Here is a 19,096-nt window from a genome sequence, read left to right as displayed (position 1 = left end):
CTAACCAGACAAATAGCTGAATGAGCTGTGGAGTGTTGTGGTTGTTATTATTTGCAAATGGAGAGGCACCTGTCTCTGAAAACCTGAGCTAATTGGAAAGATGCTGCACAGGACCAGAAAGCTCCAAAAGATGGGACTAGAATTAAATGCACAGCAACCAATTTAGCAGAGGTTCATAATTGGAGGAATGTACCACTGTCTTTTCCAGAGCAGGGGGTTCTCTCTGAGCTGTAATTCACACATGCTGTGCCAGTACCAGGAATATGACTGCAGCTTTTTCTCTGGCAGAGCTCGGGCTGCTGGCAGACTGCAGCTTTATGCTGAGATGCTTTAAAGTCATTGTGTCAATGTGCAGCAGTTGATTTGAGGGATACATCTCCTGCTAGAAGCTGCCTTTGTTATTTATCCTTGTTACCACAGATACAGCTCCATCTCATTTACATCACTTTCCTTTGGCCAATCACATAAACCCTCAGTCTTTCAAACATTACCTGCAGATGGATTTGTGATCATGGAGTCCTCTGCTTGTGGCTGAAAGGAGCCACAACCTCAGTTTAACTGGTTCAGTGGTTTTGCTTGATGAAGATCACTCTGTTATGAAAATGAAGGTTCATCTTCTTTTGCCTATATTCAGAATCTTTTTTTTTAAAGTGAGACTGCAAAGTGATACATCAAAGGCACTCTGGACTCAGTAAAATGAAGCCCAGAAGCCAAGTCATTCCTTCTACTGCTACCATGAGAACTTGAAAGTCATAGAACACCAAGAAGAGAAAAAAAGAGAACAGAGATGTGCATAGCCTAATGTACATAGGTAATTGCAAATTTTAAAATAATTAGCATCATTTAAATATATAATACATAACTATGTAATACATCTCAATGTAGTGGGAAGATGATGACTTGTGCACCTGCTTGGTCTGCTGTCCAGGATCCAAACACTGATGGGGCCTTGCTGCTGTCCCTCTGAAGATTTAGAATTTTTTCAACTAGATTTGAACAGAGCAGTCCTTCAGATAGAGGACTATCTTCTATAAACGAAGATTCAAAAATGAGTCGAACAAGAACCCAGAGAGAGTATTGAGCGTGTTCAGCCAGCTTCATATGTACTGTATTTATTTATTGGTCAGTTCAAAAAAAAAAAAGCCTTGAGAGCTCCTGCTTCACAATACACAAAGCACATATTTTTATTTTTCTAATTCAGGGACAATACTTTCCACAAGGTTCAGGTAAACAAATGTCTCAGATGAACTGGAAGTTAGAGGTTGATTGTTACCTTCTAGCATCCAAATAGCATAGTAGGTGAGAATCTTTATTTAGCCAACAGAAAATTGTGTTCAAGCTTTTAAGTTCTTCAACTTTTCACTAGGCAAGATAGCAAACAATCATAAAGCAGGGAGAGCACCTAGGAGGAAAAACAGTGGCTATTGTTGGCCATGGAATCTGCACAGAGTCACAGTCTTAAGATGAAAGAAGGGTGGAAATTGCATAGACTCAGTTTATGCTTGACCAGCCTCTGTGATGGTTTTAGCTTACATCTAGGACAGCTGAGATGAAGAAACCGTGGCTCACCACACCATTGTTGAATTAAATCCAGTGCAGAAGATCTGGAGCCAAAGAAAACAAGCACAGGCAGAATCAGATGAATTTGCATCCCAGAGCAAGCCAAAGGAGGCAGTGATTTAGGGACTAAAAAAATCAAGGAAAAAAAAAGAACGTTATAACATTCCTTCAGCATGAAGGAAGAATTATAGAGACCAGAGGCTGCAACCTTTTCCATTAATGTGCAAAGGTACTGAAAGCAGATATATCATATGAATACTGAATATAGATGTATCAATCAAAAGACTGCACTCTACAGGGAGATCTTAATAAAACTTTTGTTTATATCTTGATATTAAAATTAATTGATATCTTGGAGTTAAAAGCTTTCATATAGTCTTCAGAATTATTTTTCTTTCTCTTTTAGAAGAAGAAGAAGAGGACTATAAGTCATTTATCTCCATTATCCTGTTACTCTGCTTGAGATCATCTTGCTTGGAATGTGTATCTAGACGTTTAAATCCAACTTTTCAAGGTTCCACATACTGTAGATAACCATGTAACAGAAGCTCCCCACTCACCACCCATTTTCAGTTCTTCTGGTGTTTTAGCTCTTTTCTCTTTGCAGCCATGCTTTATTCCACTGGAGAGCAGGTTGCTGTCTTTCCAGTACTGTTGTAGATAACACAACCACATTTTATGAACACGTAGCAACCGAGCACATTAACTTTTGGAACTCTGCATTTGCTATCTGAGTGCTCTTGTAAGGTATCCAGAAGAAAATTATGGTAACGGAGTCCAGGATTTTCCAGAAAAAAAATGTTATTGATAAAGTAAAGTAAAAGAGGACTTGTTAAGTGACAGCATCTAGCCAACTTCGATTGATCTCAAAAGCTAAGCAAGACCAAATCTGGTCAGCATTAAAATAGGACATCTCCTGGAAATACCAAGGCTGCAAACTAAACTGGGAAGTTTTTTTAAAAAATCCCAGAAGAAGGCATTGGCAAACTCTTTTTGTACTATTTCCAAAAAAACTACATGGATATGTCCGTGAAATCACCAGGAGCAGAAGTCAACTGTTGAAGGAGATGTTATTTTTAAATATAAGAGAAGTTATAATATAAATTTCAGATTGCTTGTCCAGCATGAAGGGAGGGGGGAAAAGATATGGAGAGAAAAATGGAGCAGTACAATAGCTTTCAATTTTTGGGTGGAGGGAAACTCCCCTGTAGTTTTTGCATAGTATAGCAAAAGAATAATAGTGTTTGTCCAGTCATCAGACACAGATATCACCAATAGAAGAGAATATATGTAACTCAGGGTTGAAATGTGGAGTCTTTGGTGCTCTCTGAGCTTTGTTGTTTGCTTGCAGACATTTCTTTAGCCAACTAGGTAACATCATCAGTGAGAGTCAGTGTGGGGTTTGCTCCATGTTTATATACAGTAGCTTTATTTTGTTTATATTCCTAATTCCAATCTATCATGGTCATCATCGCCCATCACAGATGTGATCAACTGAGGCTTTCACATAGTGCTTTTGAATAAGATAAAGCAGGTGTAGATTAGACCATCAGCTTTAGTTTTAATGTAATTGCTCCAGGTCCCCTCAGTGAAACACTGCTGTCTTGCAGGACCCAGGAGACACACCTTCTCTGTTGCAACACCTGTCCTGTGGCAATCCAGATGGCCCCACCTTGTCGGCCTTCTGGAAGACTGAGAAACCTGGCTTTTCCCACAGGCGTTAGGGCTGCGTTGTTACTGGAGCTTGATATAGATGAAACTGTGGTTCGAGATAACATGTGAGATGCCTCAAGCTTTTGGGTTTTGTATTGATTACATTTGTTTGGATTTGGATTTATGTTATTTTTATCCTTCTGCATTGTGAGCCATCCAGAGTTATTTGCTTAAGATGAGCAGCCATATACATTTCATAAATAAATAAATTGCCAGGATACGTGCAATTGTACTTCAGTTGCCAAGAAAGAAATATTGCGGCAAGAATAAAATAGTAATTTTCAGTTATCACATGGGATAAATTAACATGTATTTATCAAACTGCTTGGGCAGGCTGAATCCAGCAGGGTGGATTCTGAATAGATTTTCATTTTCCTTCTGGCTCTGACAGAAATCGCTTCTCTCAGAGGCAGACTGCAAATTTTCAAAACTATTCATAGCTATCTAGTTATTTTTTTATATATTTTTAGCCATTGTGGAGGAGTTGTAATTCAGACTTACTTTATTTTATTTGCTTAGGCACAAATATGTCTTAAGCAATCAAGAGATGCAGACTGTAGTTGTGAGATCAGGACACCAAGATGGGAAATGTTGGTGGGAAGTCCTTGTACACATGTATGTTCCTAAACAGATCCAACCCCATGGACATCTAGGTTTCTTTTGTTTTTGTTGGTCTGTCATTCATATCACATTAATTAGTTGGGCCGAGAAATGACATTATTTATCAGGAACTGGAGCCATGCTCTCAGTGTTCACCCTTGTAACATTCAGTCATTAACTTAACCTTCCTTTGAACTCGAAAGAAAAGCTTCTGTTTCCCATCTCAGTAATTGTTACTGCTCATGAACTTGAGTGGGAGTGGGAGAAACTGTGGCCTTCCCATCAGCCCCAGACAGGCATGATCAGGGATGCTGGGAGTTGTAGTCCAACTATATTTGGAAAGAAATAGGTTGCCCATTCCTAGATGAGAAGCAACATCTAGAGATGAAGCATCATATCTAGAACCTGAGAAGAAATGCTGAGCTTTTCTAAAAGCTATTGCTTCTTGCACTGTTGGCAAGGAAGGTGACAGAATGGATGGACCAATTGTATTGTCACTGTGAATTCAGCAATACACAGTCAAGATACTGCCCTGCATTTAGTGCCATTTTCACTTCGGTCTATTGCTGGTATAGCAATTATTTTATGAGTCAGCTTATTGAAAAGGTTGCACTAGTCCCATCATCAAAAATGGAATAACCGTGAAAAATCTGAGGTAGGGGGTACTGCTATCATGAAATTGGCTTTGCAATATATCTAAAGTTTTCTTCTCCTGTGAAAGATCATGTTTATTTTATATTCATTTTACATTGATTTTATGTCAATCACGGCAACTTATATCATCTTCCTAATGGAGTTACTGTAGAAATGGTGCAAGTTACATAATTTGCATCAATTTATATCTCTTTGGTGTAGTGGTTAAGGCACCAGGCCAGAAACCAGGAGACCATGAGTTCTAGTCCCACCTTAGGCACAAAGCCAGTTGGGTGGCCCAGGGCCAATCACTCTCTCTCGGCCCTGGGAAGGAGGCAATGACAAACCACTTCTGAAAACCCTTGCCAAGAAAACTGCAGGGACCTGTCTAGGCAGTCTCCAAGAATCAAACACAATTGAATGGGTATATCTATATCTATATCTATATATCATAACAACTTTATTATACAAATGACATAAAACAATTTACATTTTAATCAACATTTGGAAACAATGGACACCCTTTCCTTTTTTTTTCTTGTGTATGTGTATGTGACTTCGAGTCACTGTTGACTCCCAGCAGCTGCCTGGACTAGTCCCTTTCCTAAATACTCCATTAAATTAAGGTTTCATCATGGTGCCCAAATAGAAAAAACACAGTAGAAGAAATTTCCTCATGATGGGCTCCCTCAGGATTTAATTAAAATGTATGAAATTGCTGAAGAGATTACTGCATAATCAAAGGCAACTGAGGCACACACACCCATTGTCCACCTTGAAGTAAATAAGTACCAGAAGACCACATTCTGTCCAGGAGTATTTTTCCAAAAAGCTCTTCTCTGAAAGAACTGAATGAGGACTTGTAGGGAAAAAATTGACTAATTCTTCTGCATGGCCCTGGTCTAGAAGAGGTTTTTTTTTTCCCCTGTGGAGGGTTGCACTCCCCTAATGGTAGCATGACAGAGACCTCATCTTGTTGGTGGAGAAGTCCAAAGCTGATGCTGGGCAGATAGGCTAGAACCAAAAAGGAGGAGAAATTATTCCTTTCTCTCTCTCTTTTTCTCCCCTTGCCACCCTCCCTCTTTCCCTTCTCTTTCCTAACACCCCTTTCTCCTTCTGTCTCTCATTTTTCCAGCCAGCTGCTGAGGGATCAGGGGCAGCTGCAGGAAGGGTCAAAAAGTCAAGGTGGCAATCATGGATTTGAAGCTTCACTCCTTTTATATGTGTGTCAATGCTACACAAACATACAATGGGGCAGGGCTTTGCTGCACAGTCACAATTTTCATCTTGATTTTTTTGACACCCCCCCCCCTTTAGTCACTGCTGTGAAGAAGGCTACTTTCACCAGAATTTGAAATGTATCACTTTCAGAAAACCTTTTGAAAATAGAACAAGAACTGCATGAAAGGAATATGAGGGCTGTGGGTATGTCCATGCTTGATCTTCCCTGCAAATAGCACATGATCTCTTCCAAAAGGATTTGAATCTTCATCATCATCATCACCATCACCATCAAATCATTGTTACCAATATAGCATTGTCAAGGCAGTTGTTGATCTGTAAGCCACTTTTGCATCCTTGCTGTTCAAGAGTGAGGTAACAGTGCTTCTTCTACCTAATATTTATACCTGTCTTTTTATCTGTGATTCTGTGCTTGTTTCCTTGTTCTATCAGCAACATCTGAAAAAGCTGGATAGTATGAAGAGAACTATGTGTCAGAAAAATCTGAGCGGTATAAGAACTAAATATAGTTACACTGGGCAAGATAAGTTTTCTTGAAGCATCTCATTCTACATATGCTGTCTGCTGTAGCAGAAAGGATGTAGGCATGGTATGTTAAAGACTAATCAAGTCCTTTTATGGTATGAACCAGCCTTCCCAAAACTGATGGGATCCAGATGTTTGGGGGCTATAATTGGCTGTGGATTCAGTCCCAAGTGAAGTCCCAAAATTTCTGGAGGGCAGCAGATTGGTGAAAGCTGGCACAAGCTGTTCAATGGTGCAGAGCATAATTATCCCTCTTGAAGCGGCGGATCTCCAGCAAAATTTCACCAAGAGGGTTCTGTTTTCAGTTCTGGAACCAAGCCAAAGTGAAGAATGAGACATATCCAATGTGAAATATCAATTAGACACATTTCAAAGGAGCCAGAGCAAGAGCACAGATAGCATGAAAAATAGTAACATGGTCACACTAATCAGGGACAATGACAGTTGAAATCAGCAAAAATGATTTATTGATGCTATTCTGTGCTCTTTCTTTCCTGTTGATTCATGAACTGTACATAGGTTTGGTTTTTTTGTTTTGTACCTCTAAAATCTTTTTTTTTCTGTTAATGTTTCTCTAACCTTCTCTTTCAAAGACTTGGCAACAGCTAGAGTCCCCCAGCCTGAATCAGTTGCATTTTTTATAAAATAAGAAGCCTTTCCCTGCATTCTGGCCAGGGGAAGAAGTTTTTACATATCAGCCTCAATTCTCAACAAAATTTCTCCTCCATTTTTTTAGACCTGATTTATCTGAAACAATAAACTCATGAAAGCACAAGCCACAATATCATCCAGTCCTGAAGGAGTGATGGGAGGTTTAATGATGGGATGCTATTATTGCTTCACACATGATTTCAGGAACTGGCAGGAGGTTCAGGAATTAAGCCTGCTGTGCCTTGGTCCCAATGAAGTGTATTTCACTCTAGAAAAACCTGACAGCTCTTCTTTTCTGATATTTTATCCATGCTGCATTGCATAGCAATGCACCCATCCTCACAGTGGTACAACATTCAGCACCATAACACTGCACAAGCACCAACCTTCAGGTGTTTCAGTGAGAAAAAAAAATGCAGCTGAGATGCACATAACAGAAGCTTCCAGTAAGCACAGGGCTATGATAAATAAATAACTAATGTATACAGGCTTGATTAAGTGTTCTCTCCATTGATGAAACTAGTCTCTGTTGCAACAAGAACAGAGCAATTTAGATCTGCTAATGGAAAACCAGTGTTCTAGCTTTCCATCTGGCCAAGCTTTCCAGACACTTGATTGCTTGCGCAAAGTGAAGGAAAATAACTACAATTTGGGTCTCCCCAGGTATTGTTCAGTGTGTCGTGGATGCTAATATGGTATAACACTTTTCTCCTAGGCCCAGTCAGGAAAGGACAAGCAGAGGGATAATTGTACTTTCTATCCCAAAAGTAATTGCCAATTTTCAGTAGTGAAAAGTGGGGGAAAGGTCAACCAGTCAGTCAAAGTGTTACAAAATTTGGAACTGAACAGAATAATTAACAAAACAGAAAATTAAGCTCATTTATTTTGTTAATGATAATGGCATGGTTTCAGACAATAGCTTGTGGACGAATTCAATGTGTTAGTGTTCCCTGAACTCTCGTGTGCAGAATCCCATTGCTAGAGTCACATATTGAACAAAGCCAAAAGCATGATTTGCTTGGGGTTTGACCTAGCAACTTGTGTGAACCCTAACCACTGCATCTTGTAAGCCATGGCTGATGGCTCGCGTGTTGGGTAAACCCACTCAATTATGATTGGAGAATCTACAGTTAAATAAAGCATGCTTTAGCATGATAAGTGAACCCAGTCTGCCTTTCTGCTTCTGAATTACAGGATGAGAACCTGATGAACAGAAAGTCAGCCATTCTAATTTAACAGAAGACCGGTACAGTGGACTCTACCCTCAGGCGGTGCTGTCCTCTTGAGACGGGAATAGCATTCCTGGGAGGAAAATGAGTTTTTCTGCACTCAGCAAAGAATAGCTTTGAATCCAACAAACTTCAGATCAGTGCAGGACAACATTCATAGCTCTTTTCCAAAGTGTTGATGATGTGGGAAGAGTCTGTGTTTGTTGGCCCTTACGAGATCGAAAGGTTTGCTAATACAATCGTGGCTTTAGCTTGAAACAGCCAGAAAAAGTAAGTATAGTGATAGGTAGCCATTTTACATGACTGCCAGTTCACTCAGTTCATTCCTCAAAGTACAGCAAAATATTGCACAAATAAACCAAAAGACCAAGGGCAAGGAAACAAAAAACAAAAATTTACATAAGCCATTAATTGTATTTCTGTTTGCCACATTTTTAAATTTACCCTTCAAAAGTTTCTCTATACTTTTTACAGCCACCAGTTATAAGATGTGCTCCAGCAAGCTATTTAAAAATAAATCATTCAATGATGGGATTAGTTTTATTAATGCAAATCTAATTTTTTAAAAGATAGTTTTGTTATAAAAAGAGAATCGGTCATAACAGAGCACAGGAGTCTGGTCAGCAATCTGAAGGACAACATTCAAAGTTGTTTAGAACAAAACAAAAATTATAACCAGTGGCATCTGTGGGGTGTTTTTGTGTGTGTGTGTGTGTGTGTGTGTGTGTGTGAAGGAGAGAATGATATAATGTCAAGCCCTAGGATGCTGGCAAGATCTTTGTTGCTAGTAGGGTAATGTAACAGAAAGCCTACCCAAGTAATTATCCTGTACAATTTATATTTAGTGTAATTAAAGCAGAGTTACTCTGAATCTCTTTCTCATGCCCCCCATCCCCAGACTCAAGAATCTTTTCTGCCTTAGCCCTGTTTCCTCCCTTAATTCTCTTGCTGCCTCCCCTGTTTCCAAGTCTCTTAGGCATCACACAAAGCTGCTTCATGCCATCATGATGCAAGCCCCACCCTTTTGTATGTGCATCCTGATGTTGCATGTATGTATGAAAGGGGCAGCCCTTGTCCCTTTCATTGCTTTGATGAAAGCAGCAAGACCCCTTAGATGCCCATGACTATAATTTAAAACCTCTTCGTGTGAATCCAGTGGCACTGACCCTTCAGCACTTGACCTCCTGACCACAAGGGGGAAACATAGTGTAGATTGTTATGGCTTTGCTCCGCCCTCCCTCTTTGTCCATTACGCGGACTGCTGTTTGTCAATGGGATTGCTAATCTGAGACCATGTCCTTCTGCCTTTCTTCCCAGGCACATACAAAGGGTCTTGGGCTCCCCTCCTGGTGGGATGTGGCTAGCTAGGTGCTAGGCTTTGCCTGTCCCTATTATTTATGCCCGTTATAGTTGTAAGGCCTGGTTCACTGGTCATTGCTCAGGTCAGATTCCCACTCTCAGGAACGCTCACCTGCACAGAACATTCCAACTTCCTACCAAAGAAACAGAGTATCAGCTGTAGCAGCTCTGAATAGATCAAAATGTGCTGATGCGTGCCCGTACCCCCCCCACACACACACAATATATATATATTTTGAAAGTGATGTTTTATTGCCAACAGCAACATCTCTCCATAGTGGTTATGAATACCTTGGCAACATTGTAATCACGTTAGAGTTGGTTGTTTTGCTGCTTAAAAAGGAACAAACCCCTAATAGTCCGCTGGCAGCCGGCGTGGAATGAGAGTCAGACCAATCCAGAATTTCTCTCAACATATGCAGGTTTATAAATAATGCATCAAGCTGGGAACAGAACCAGCACATTTTGTGTTTTCTCATGATAAGTGTCGCACATTTTTTTTTGTCTTGTAGTTTTTTCTGCTGAGGCCTGTCAGAAAATAAAATAATTTTTGTGTTCCTTTCATTTTCCAGAGCCCTGCACAGAGCTGAACATTTCCCCAGCAGGATTTCTTGGTTCTGTTCCCCAGCAAAGCTGTTTGTATAGGAAACAGGCACATCAGGTCAGAGGCTGGTGCTCAAAATTCCAAGCCCAAATAAAGTTCTTTTTTTAAAAAAAAACCTTTCCATATGAATTAATTGGTGCAAAGAAAATGGGTGAAAGGCATTCAGAGTTATAGATTCTGCTAGCATCGGAACAACTCTGAACTGCCAATCTTTCAGACACATGAGGGCAAGCGAACACATTATTATTATTTCCTTTGAAACCTAAGAGTGGTCACTGCCACACACTTATCTCTTTATACAAACAGTGAAAGAACTGATATGAGTCTATATACACAAGTCTACCACTGTACAGATGGTCTTTCCAACCCACTGCCAAGTGCCTATTCTTACCTTGCTAATTGGAGGATGTCTGCTCCATGTTGCCACTGACAGTAACTATCCAGAATAACCTACACGCCCACTTTCAGAAACAGTAAGGCCAAAACGAATACCTAGTTAACATAGTTCCTTTTGATTTGCAGAAATCTGAACAGCTTCAGCTTGACTTAAGTGTTTCCTAAATAAGGAAAAACCTATGCTGTATTGATTATTAACATACTCACCTCTTTATCTAGCTTTCCTAGGGACCTGGTTTCCATTTTATTTATTTATTTATTTATAAATTTATTCACCACCCATCTCCCCCTCATAGGGGGACTCTGGGCGGCTTACAATGAAATGAGGTTAAGATTTAAAACCATTCCAAGTGCAACAATACAATAAAATAAAAATATAATAAAATCTAAATGGCAAAGTTTCTGTGCTGGAGGGAAGAGGAAGTGAGAAGCCATTCCAAGCACAAGAAGAACTGCAGCGTGCTAACTCGTCTGAACATCTCCATTATGTCTTAACCTGCTTCCTCTGTCAGATACACCACCTGTGGCGAATATATCACATTAAGGCCTCCTCCCCAAGGTTTGGATGAGACTTCTTGACTCCACTGAATCGTTGCTGCCAGGTTTTCATGGCATGCCAATGCACCACAAAGTTCCTGTGGAATCAGGGGATGCATGAAACATTTGGGAAAACGTGCTTTGCCACATGCAGGAGTGCTTACAAACCTATTTTTGAACTGTTAAAGCAGCCACATCATTTGCAAGGCTCACATGGCTGCTTCAGAAGCTGCTCCTGCCTGCCTTCACATTCACAGCCACTTTGCTTCTCTTCATATTTTGCAGGGCCCTAATGGAAGTAACTGATGAGACTCTAGAGCCAGGACAAATCTCAGGGGCTGACTTCTACTCCTACCAGCTGAGACAGCAACTGGTCGGAGCAGGAACCTCCCATCTGTCTTTGAACTGCTTGATCACCTCACCCTTCTTACCTCTGTGACCACAGATAATTCCCCACTTCCACCCCACCTTGTCATAACCCTCCTCCCCTTCCCTCCTTTTCCCATCTCTTCATCCTTTTTCCTTGCTGCTTCCTCCTGAGCCTCATATGTTTCTCTCAAACTTCCTTGATGGAAGAGAAATGTCAATGTAAGAGAATCCACTCTCTCTTGGTCTAAGGTCTACACTCAAATCTAGGTCCCCGCATCAGCCTGCTGAGATGGTGGGAATGGATGGTTTGTCTGCAGCCACATCTTCTTCTTTTAGTCCTACGTAGGTTCTGAGCAATAGTTGAACAGAACTTTGGTTTAGTAATTACTGAATGTGTTTGCTTAGCGGCGTTTCTGATTCTGTGTTGCTAGCGTGGAAATGGTGTTGTCATTGTTCTTCTTAAAGATAGTCTTGAAGAATGGGTCCAAGCAACTTCACCCACTGAATGGAAAAAGTGGCATTTTTTTAAAAAAAGGGAAACCATTCTGGTGCCTTGTCTTATTTGAGCAATAGAAGCTTTGCTTTTAATGTAGCTGTCTTAAAAACATACTTCATATAGTTGCTTGCCAGTTTGCACTGCCCTTCTTCCATTCCCACTGGCTAGAATTAGAAATAGTCAAAAATTTAACTTGTAGCCAAGTTTGTTCCTGCGCTCCAATTATTAAGTGAAAATGTTTCTGTCTGCTGTATGTTTAAGGCCCCCTCTGCTGGACAAATGGTTGATTCAACTGCCAACAGTTGTCAGGAAACGGTTGAGTCAGAGTTCCCAGCACGATCTACAATGCAAAGAACATTGCTGTATCTAAGCAGCAAGTCAAGCTGTGGCAGAGGGAAGGGCCACCCAGATTAGTCTGAAGTTGGGCAGTGCCTAAATTGAATAAACAAATCAAATAATACATTTGTAATGTGTATTACATATATATCTTGGCCTCAGTGTCACACTCATTGCAGGCCTAGATGTAAACTCTTTTGAGTCCAGTTTAACCCTTGATGACTTTGTGGAGACCTCTGGGCAGTTTTTCTGGCAACAGTATGCCACTGCCTTCTTCAAAAATATTTGATTGACTTTCCGGAATACTGTCCTGGGATTGCCTGGTGGCCTCTTTTCCAAAGTCCAGTTTAACCAGGTCCAACCCTGCTTACCATTTCAAGATAAGTCAGTCGGCTAGGTGCTGCCACAGATAAGGCAGATCTTCATGAATCATCCATAAATAAATTTTAAAATGCTCTTCATTCTCCTGTCAGTTCTGCCTCTCCAGACCAGTCTCTAATTTTTATTTTTTATCTTTTTATTTATTATTTTATCTTTTTATTAAGCTATATAAAGGTTTTGTCTATAGATGAATCCTTCTACTTGTCCTACTTCAGTGTAATAAAAGAGCCACAACATCACAACTATATATTTCAACTAAGATTAGGCATGTTATTTTTATCCCTGTTGCATGAAAATCTTCCCCTGCTTTATTTAGCTGAAATACTTTGAAGGATGAATAGATAACCATGTATATAAATTAAGTCTGTGAAAAAAGTGGTCTACAAGTTCCTGAGATCCTCAGATTGGTGATTCTGAAGGTGGGGGGGGTGGGGAGGATAAACTTCAGATACTCAGAAATTGTTCCTTGGCTACCAAGCTTGCTGATTCTGAGAGTTTCACTGCCTGCCAGACTGGATGAGAGCACAACTACCTAAGGAATCATTTTTCCCACATAAAACTTCCAGTACATTAAAATGTTTGGAAGCCCCTTCTCCTTTTGCAGGTGAAGCATGCTTGGAGTCACAACTCCTTTTTGAAATGCCTTTGCCAGGGAAACTTCTAATACAGCCTTTCTCAACCCTTTGACCCTGGAGGAACCCTTGAAATATTTTTCAGGCCTCAGGGAACCCCCACACATTCAGGCTCAACTATAGGCCAGAAGTGACAAAATTATGATATTCGTTTCATGGGTAGGCCTATATATATGCATCAACTGTGTTCTTAAACTAAAAATAAAGAATGAAACTCACCTCTTTAATGTGAAGTTGCCTGCGTTTGAAGTAACTTTTTAAATAAATCAGGATCTCCCAGGGAACCCCTAGTGACCTCCCGCGGAATCCTAGGGTTGAGAAACCCTGTTCTAATACATCAACTCCAATTTCTTTTCAGAACATGGCACAGATCCATCTTCCTTTCTCTGATCTCAAAACCTTTAGATTGGATTCCACTGTCCTATTTTAATGTTAGCACTGTCATCCTGTTTTGTTGTTCTCCAGCTGATTCTTGCTTTTAGTGAACTTTATTCGTTTCTGGAATGTGAGAAACAAGTTTCCCAAATGAAACAGAAAAATTGTGGTGTAGAGGCTAATGAAACCAGCAACAGTAGCATTAAAGGCCACTGTATAAACTATGAAAAATCACCATGGAAAGCACCAAAAGGACATGGTATAATGTTGGCATGCGTGAAATTTTTCTCTCATAAGTATGTTATTTCTCCAAGTGAATGTGCAGTGAATGTTGATTGATTGCTCAACACGTAGCATTGGAAACAGACCCTCTGGAATCGTGCTGGCCCTTTCAAATTCAGCTTGGACTCTAGAGCAGTGTTTCTCAATCTTGGCTATTTTAAGATGTGTGGACTTCAACTCCCAGAACTCCCCAGCCAGCATACTGGCTGGGGAATTCTGGGGGTTGAAGTCACCACATCTTAAAGCTGCTAAGGTTGAGAAACACTGCTCTAGATTGAAAGGACATCAGATTTCTCCAATTGATTTCTATTCTGCCTTCTACTCAGTTTGAATATTCAAGGGAGCTTAACCTATAGGTTTCTTTTTTAATCTTTACTCCCACAATTCTTCATATTGTCTTATATGTCTATTCAATATTTCAAGAACTAAAATAAACAGGAGAGAACGGGCATCCCTGTCTTGTCCTTTTTTTTGTATCTGACAGGGTTTGTTGGTTCTCCATTAACAATTATTTGTGCTTTCTGTGAAATGTAAATCAATCTTATCCACTTAATAAAGTTCTCTCCAAAATTCCTATCTTCCAAAACTTTAATCAGGAAGGCCCAGTTCAAATTGTCAAAGGCCTTCTCTGCATCTAAGAAAATCAATGCGGCTTTTCATTATGTTGTTCCATGTATTCCAAAATGTCCAACACATTTCTTATATGTTCTTTGTCTTTTAGATAAAAACTCACATTGATCCTCATGAATAAATTTTTGCAAAATTTTCAACATCTCAGCCAGAATAATTGTAAACAGCTTAGTGATTATTCAATAGACCAATAGTTTCTTGTTAAAAGTCAAATCTCGTCCCTCCTTAGGCATTAATGCTGTGTTAGCCTCTTTCCAGCTCTCTGGCGTATTTGTAAAGGTTGTAATAGTTCATCCCCAAAGCATTTATAGTAATAAGCCAGTAACCCATCTGGTGCAGGCACCTTTCCTGTTTTAGTCTTTTTTATAGCTTCGCAAAGTTCCCTTATTGTTATGGGCCCATTCTTAATCTGTTTCTGTTTCTCTGTAATCTTCGGTAAATTTTGTTTCTTTAAATATTCATCTATTTTCTCCAGGGAAATTTCTTGTTCTTTATATAAATTGGAATAATATTGATGAAATATTTTTGCATAGCCACATCATCTGTTATTACAGTATCTCCCTTTTGTACTTTGAATATCATTTTTTTTCTTTTCATAATTTGTATGCCAAGTTTGATTGATTTAAAGGGAGACTGGATCAATTCATGGTGAGAAGTCTATCAAAGAGTATTAGTTTCCAAGACTTAGCATTGAAGACTCAGTGTCTCCAAATATGAGTTTCAGAGGAATGACAAGAGAGGGGCATATTTCTACTTCCTGCCTCCAAGTACTTCACTGGCATTTGGTTAGCCGCTGCAAGAAATAAAATGGACAAAGTTGAGACCTGGCCTGATCCAGGAAGACCACTCTTAGGTTCTCATGCCACATAAACAAACCTCTGAGAATTGAAGGAATCTTCAGAAGGTCCTCTCCAGTTGCTCTTACTGTCTAACAGTCATTGCAGGAGAGACACTCCCCCCTGGTAGTAAGGACCAAACCATTTGGGGAGGTACAGATTAACCCAACATTTTCCATTGTGCCCAGAAAGCAACTGGTAACTAGTACTGATCTTCCAGTATAATTATTACACAAGTATGGACCTGTGGCTCACGTCACATCATACCACATGATTCTCTCTTGACCGTGATAACTATGGACTAAAAGTATGGGCAATATTTTCTGGAATTTTGCAAACAATATTAAACAGAGTATCCTGAGAGGTTTTCTCATGCAGATATTCAAGTCTAACATTTGGGTATCAGAGATGGCATTGAACAAATGTATGATCTTGGAGTGGGGACCAGCGGCACAGGTCCACAATCCTTTTGGACAAATTACATTCTTTCATAAATTTTTAATATCAGAAAATACCATTTGTATATAGAACTAAATGCTTTTTCTATACAATTCCTTGTCGTATTAAGAACAGCTCTGGAGGTTCACATAGAGTTGCCAGTTCACAATGTCCAATAAGAGATACCTCAATGTTGAGAAAAAAAGGAGATGAGAAAGCTGTTTTTGAAGGTCATAGCTGTGCTTCATTTTAAGAAAAAGCAGAGGCAAGTATTTGGCAGTGAAATGAGAGTTGTGAAGCATACATTTTTTTTAAAACCCTCAACACTATATCATGGTGAGTTCACATATAAAAGTCACATTCAGTACCAGTGTCACTTCATAATTGAACAAGTCATTGCTGTAATGTATGCCAGATTTTCTTCAACCATTTTTCATGTGGTAAAGATCCATTAATGTAACTGAACACAGCTTCCTTGTGCCTAACACTTGATGTGTATGTGTAATCAAAGTGACCCTAAAAAACAACAATTTATGATTGGCATTATTCCTAAATTTGCAAGACTGAGCTGTTGGACTGACATCTTTTCACAGTACAATATCAGCTTTGTTAATGGAACTATACTGGAAATCCTAATAGTTACTTACATTAGTAGTCAAGTCCTGCCTTCTCTTGGTTACCTACAGATCCATTGGGACTCTAGCTCTTAGAATTCCCAACCAACATGGACCAGAGGTCATCAATAAAATTGAATCCTGGAAGAATCAGGGCAGTTTTTCACACACACACAAACTTTGGAATTTGCTACCATAAGATTGATGCTGGTTACTAGCTTGGCTGGCTTCAAAAAACGGGCTGTTCCAATTCAGGAAGTCATGGGGATAAATGACTATTTTTTAAATCCCACCTTTTATATATTTTGATCAGCTCATAGTGGAGAACATACCTAATCCCCATCTCCTGTTTTCCCCACAACTACCCTGTGAGGTGGGTTGAGCTGAGAGCGAGTGACTGGCCTAGAACTCAGTTTCCTGGTTTCTAGCCCAGCACCTGAACCACTACACTAGACTGGCTCTTCAGTTTAGCCTTGATGACAGTGTGACTGCCTTTGAAGGCCATCTGCTGAGAGACTAGTGGGCTTCTTTGTGCAGTTAATTGGCCACTGTGAGAATTGTGACTAGAAGGGCCAAGGGTCTGATCCAGCAGGGCACTGCTTATGTCCTCATGTTCTTAACTCCAATCATCTAAATTCTGGGAATTTTTTGAGGTTAGTATTTTTTTATATATAGATCATTCTCAAAGGCTTGCTCGAAATAGTTTTGAGTATAGTTTTGAATCAGTAGACATTCTGAGAGTGAAGACTTAAAAAAAAAACTTTAAAAAACACCAGTACATTCTTCCTGCTAAAAAGCCAGTGCATTCGAGGATTTAATTCCTCAGACTATGGTCATTTTTCCTACATTCCTAAAACATCACATTTTTTAAAAAAAACAGAGGATTTTCCAACAGCTGATCTAAACATGTATGTGAGTTGAGTTACAAAGTAAAGATATTAAGACTTTTTTGTATATGTGCAGGGATGAGGGAGCACCAGCATTTCGGTAAAATCCATGAAGGCAGTAATTTAACTTTATTACTGTTATACCATGCCATCAACAGACAGAACGTTGCAGAATAACAGCAGCAAAAAGATTAGTTCCTGCCTCCATGAGGCTACAATCTATACTTCATCAGACTAGGGGAAAACACACATCAATGCAATTTCACGTCTACTGCCTTAGCTCATTGGAGGAATGGATCAAGATTTTCAAGGGCTTTACAGAAGAGGTGAAACTGGGAAAAAAAACAGAGATAAAAGGTAGGGATCATAAGTGTATAGATTAGGAAGCAATATTAATGTTTTGCTAATATTTTTTCTTTCTCCATCTCCTCTTGCATCTGTTTCTTCCATATTAAGGAGTTTCATAATTTTTGGCTGCAAAATGCAGAAACGGTGCCTGGATTTATTTTTAATGATACAGGGCCCATCTGGGTGATTTGAAGACACTGGAAAATAGATTTCTGCATATATGCTCATTCTGGCTGCCTGAAAGTGGCACACACTGTGACAGTCTCAGTGTTGTCTTATGTGTGTCTCTCTATATGGAGGGCTGTAAGTAAATAAAACTTCTGAATAAGCACTCCATTCTTCTCATTGGCCGTATTCTCATACAGCATGCTTGATCCAGTCAACCAATAATCCAAGCCAAGGTCTTTATCAGCAATTTTAATAGCACAGAATCAACCTGAGTCAGAAATTACTTTTCTGGAAATACAAAGTACCCACTCAGTGTCTTCAGGATGAATCTAACATCCCACGCACCAAAAGAATAGATCAGCTATCCCCTTCATCCATCCATCCATCCATCCATCCATCCATCCATCCATCCATCCATCCAATTTATATAGCTGCCCATCTCACAAGACAAGCAACTCTTGGCAGTGTACAACTACTTTGTAATTTCCCAGCTAATATTTTAGCCCTGTTTCTATGGGTTTTTAAAACTTTAAAACATTTAAAAAACATCATGTTAGCAGACTTATTAGCACCTGGAACACCCTTCTACCCATTGGATACGCTCCAGATATAGCAAAAATCTTTGACTACAAATCCCAAAATCCCCAATCTAGCCAGTAGTCATGCCAGCTGAGAATTCTGGGAAATTTAGTCCAATAATTCCAGAGCTCTTCAAATTAAGAAGGCCTCACAGAACAAACTTTCTTGGCCTAAATGCATTCCTCCCAAGTTAGGAATAATGTATATGCATCTGATTCCATGTGTAGTAACTTTTTAAAAAAGAACTGCATTATGTTCATTGTGATGAACTGAAAAGTGCATGTGGAAAAGATTACAATGAAGCCAGCTGAATACCGAAGACCTGACAAATGTCATTACTGCTGAAGGCAATAAGAGAAAGTCTAAGTCTTAATGGCTTGTGCCACCCTGCCCCAATCGTTAGATAGGTGTTGGGGTACCTCAATAAATTCTACCTCTTGAATTTTTAACCTGTGATTCAGTTATCATTTCCCGCAATCTCCTTGCAGGGTTGCCTTGAGCATCTGCTTGCTGCTCCAGAACATTTTGGAAGGTTATATATCAAAAGCATTTGGCAATTCCAGTCTGAACTAACAATAGGCAGCAACCAGTCTCCACTGAAAGATGGGGCTTCTGGCCCAGTACCAAACTTGAAAAATAAGACAGGTATACAGGAAATGCAGACTGCATTCTATCT

This window comes from Candoia aspera, chromosome 1, assembly GCF_035149785.1.
Source record: "Candoia aspera isolate rCanAsp1 chromosome 1, rCanAsp1.hap2, whole genome shotgun sequence".
NCBI classification, from domain to species: domain Eukaryota; kingdom Metazoa; phylum Chordata; class Lepidosauria; order Squamata; family Boidae; genus Candoia; species Candoia aspera.
This window is presented reverse-complemented; position numbering follows the sequence as displayed.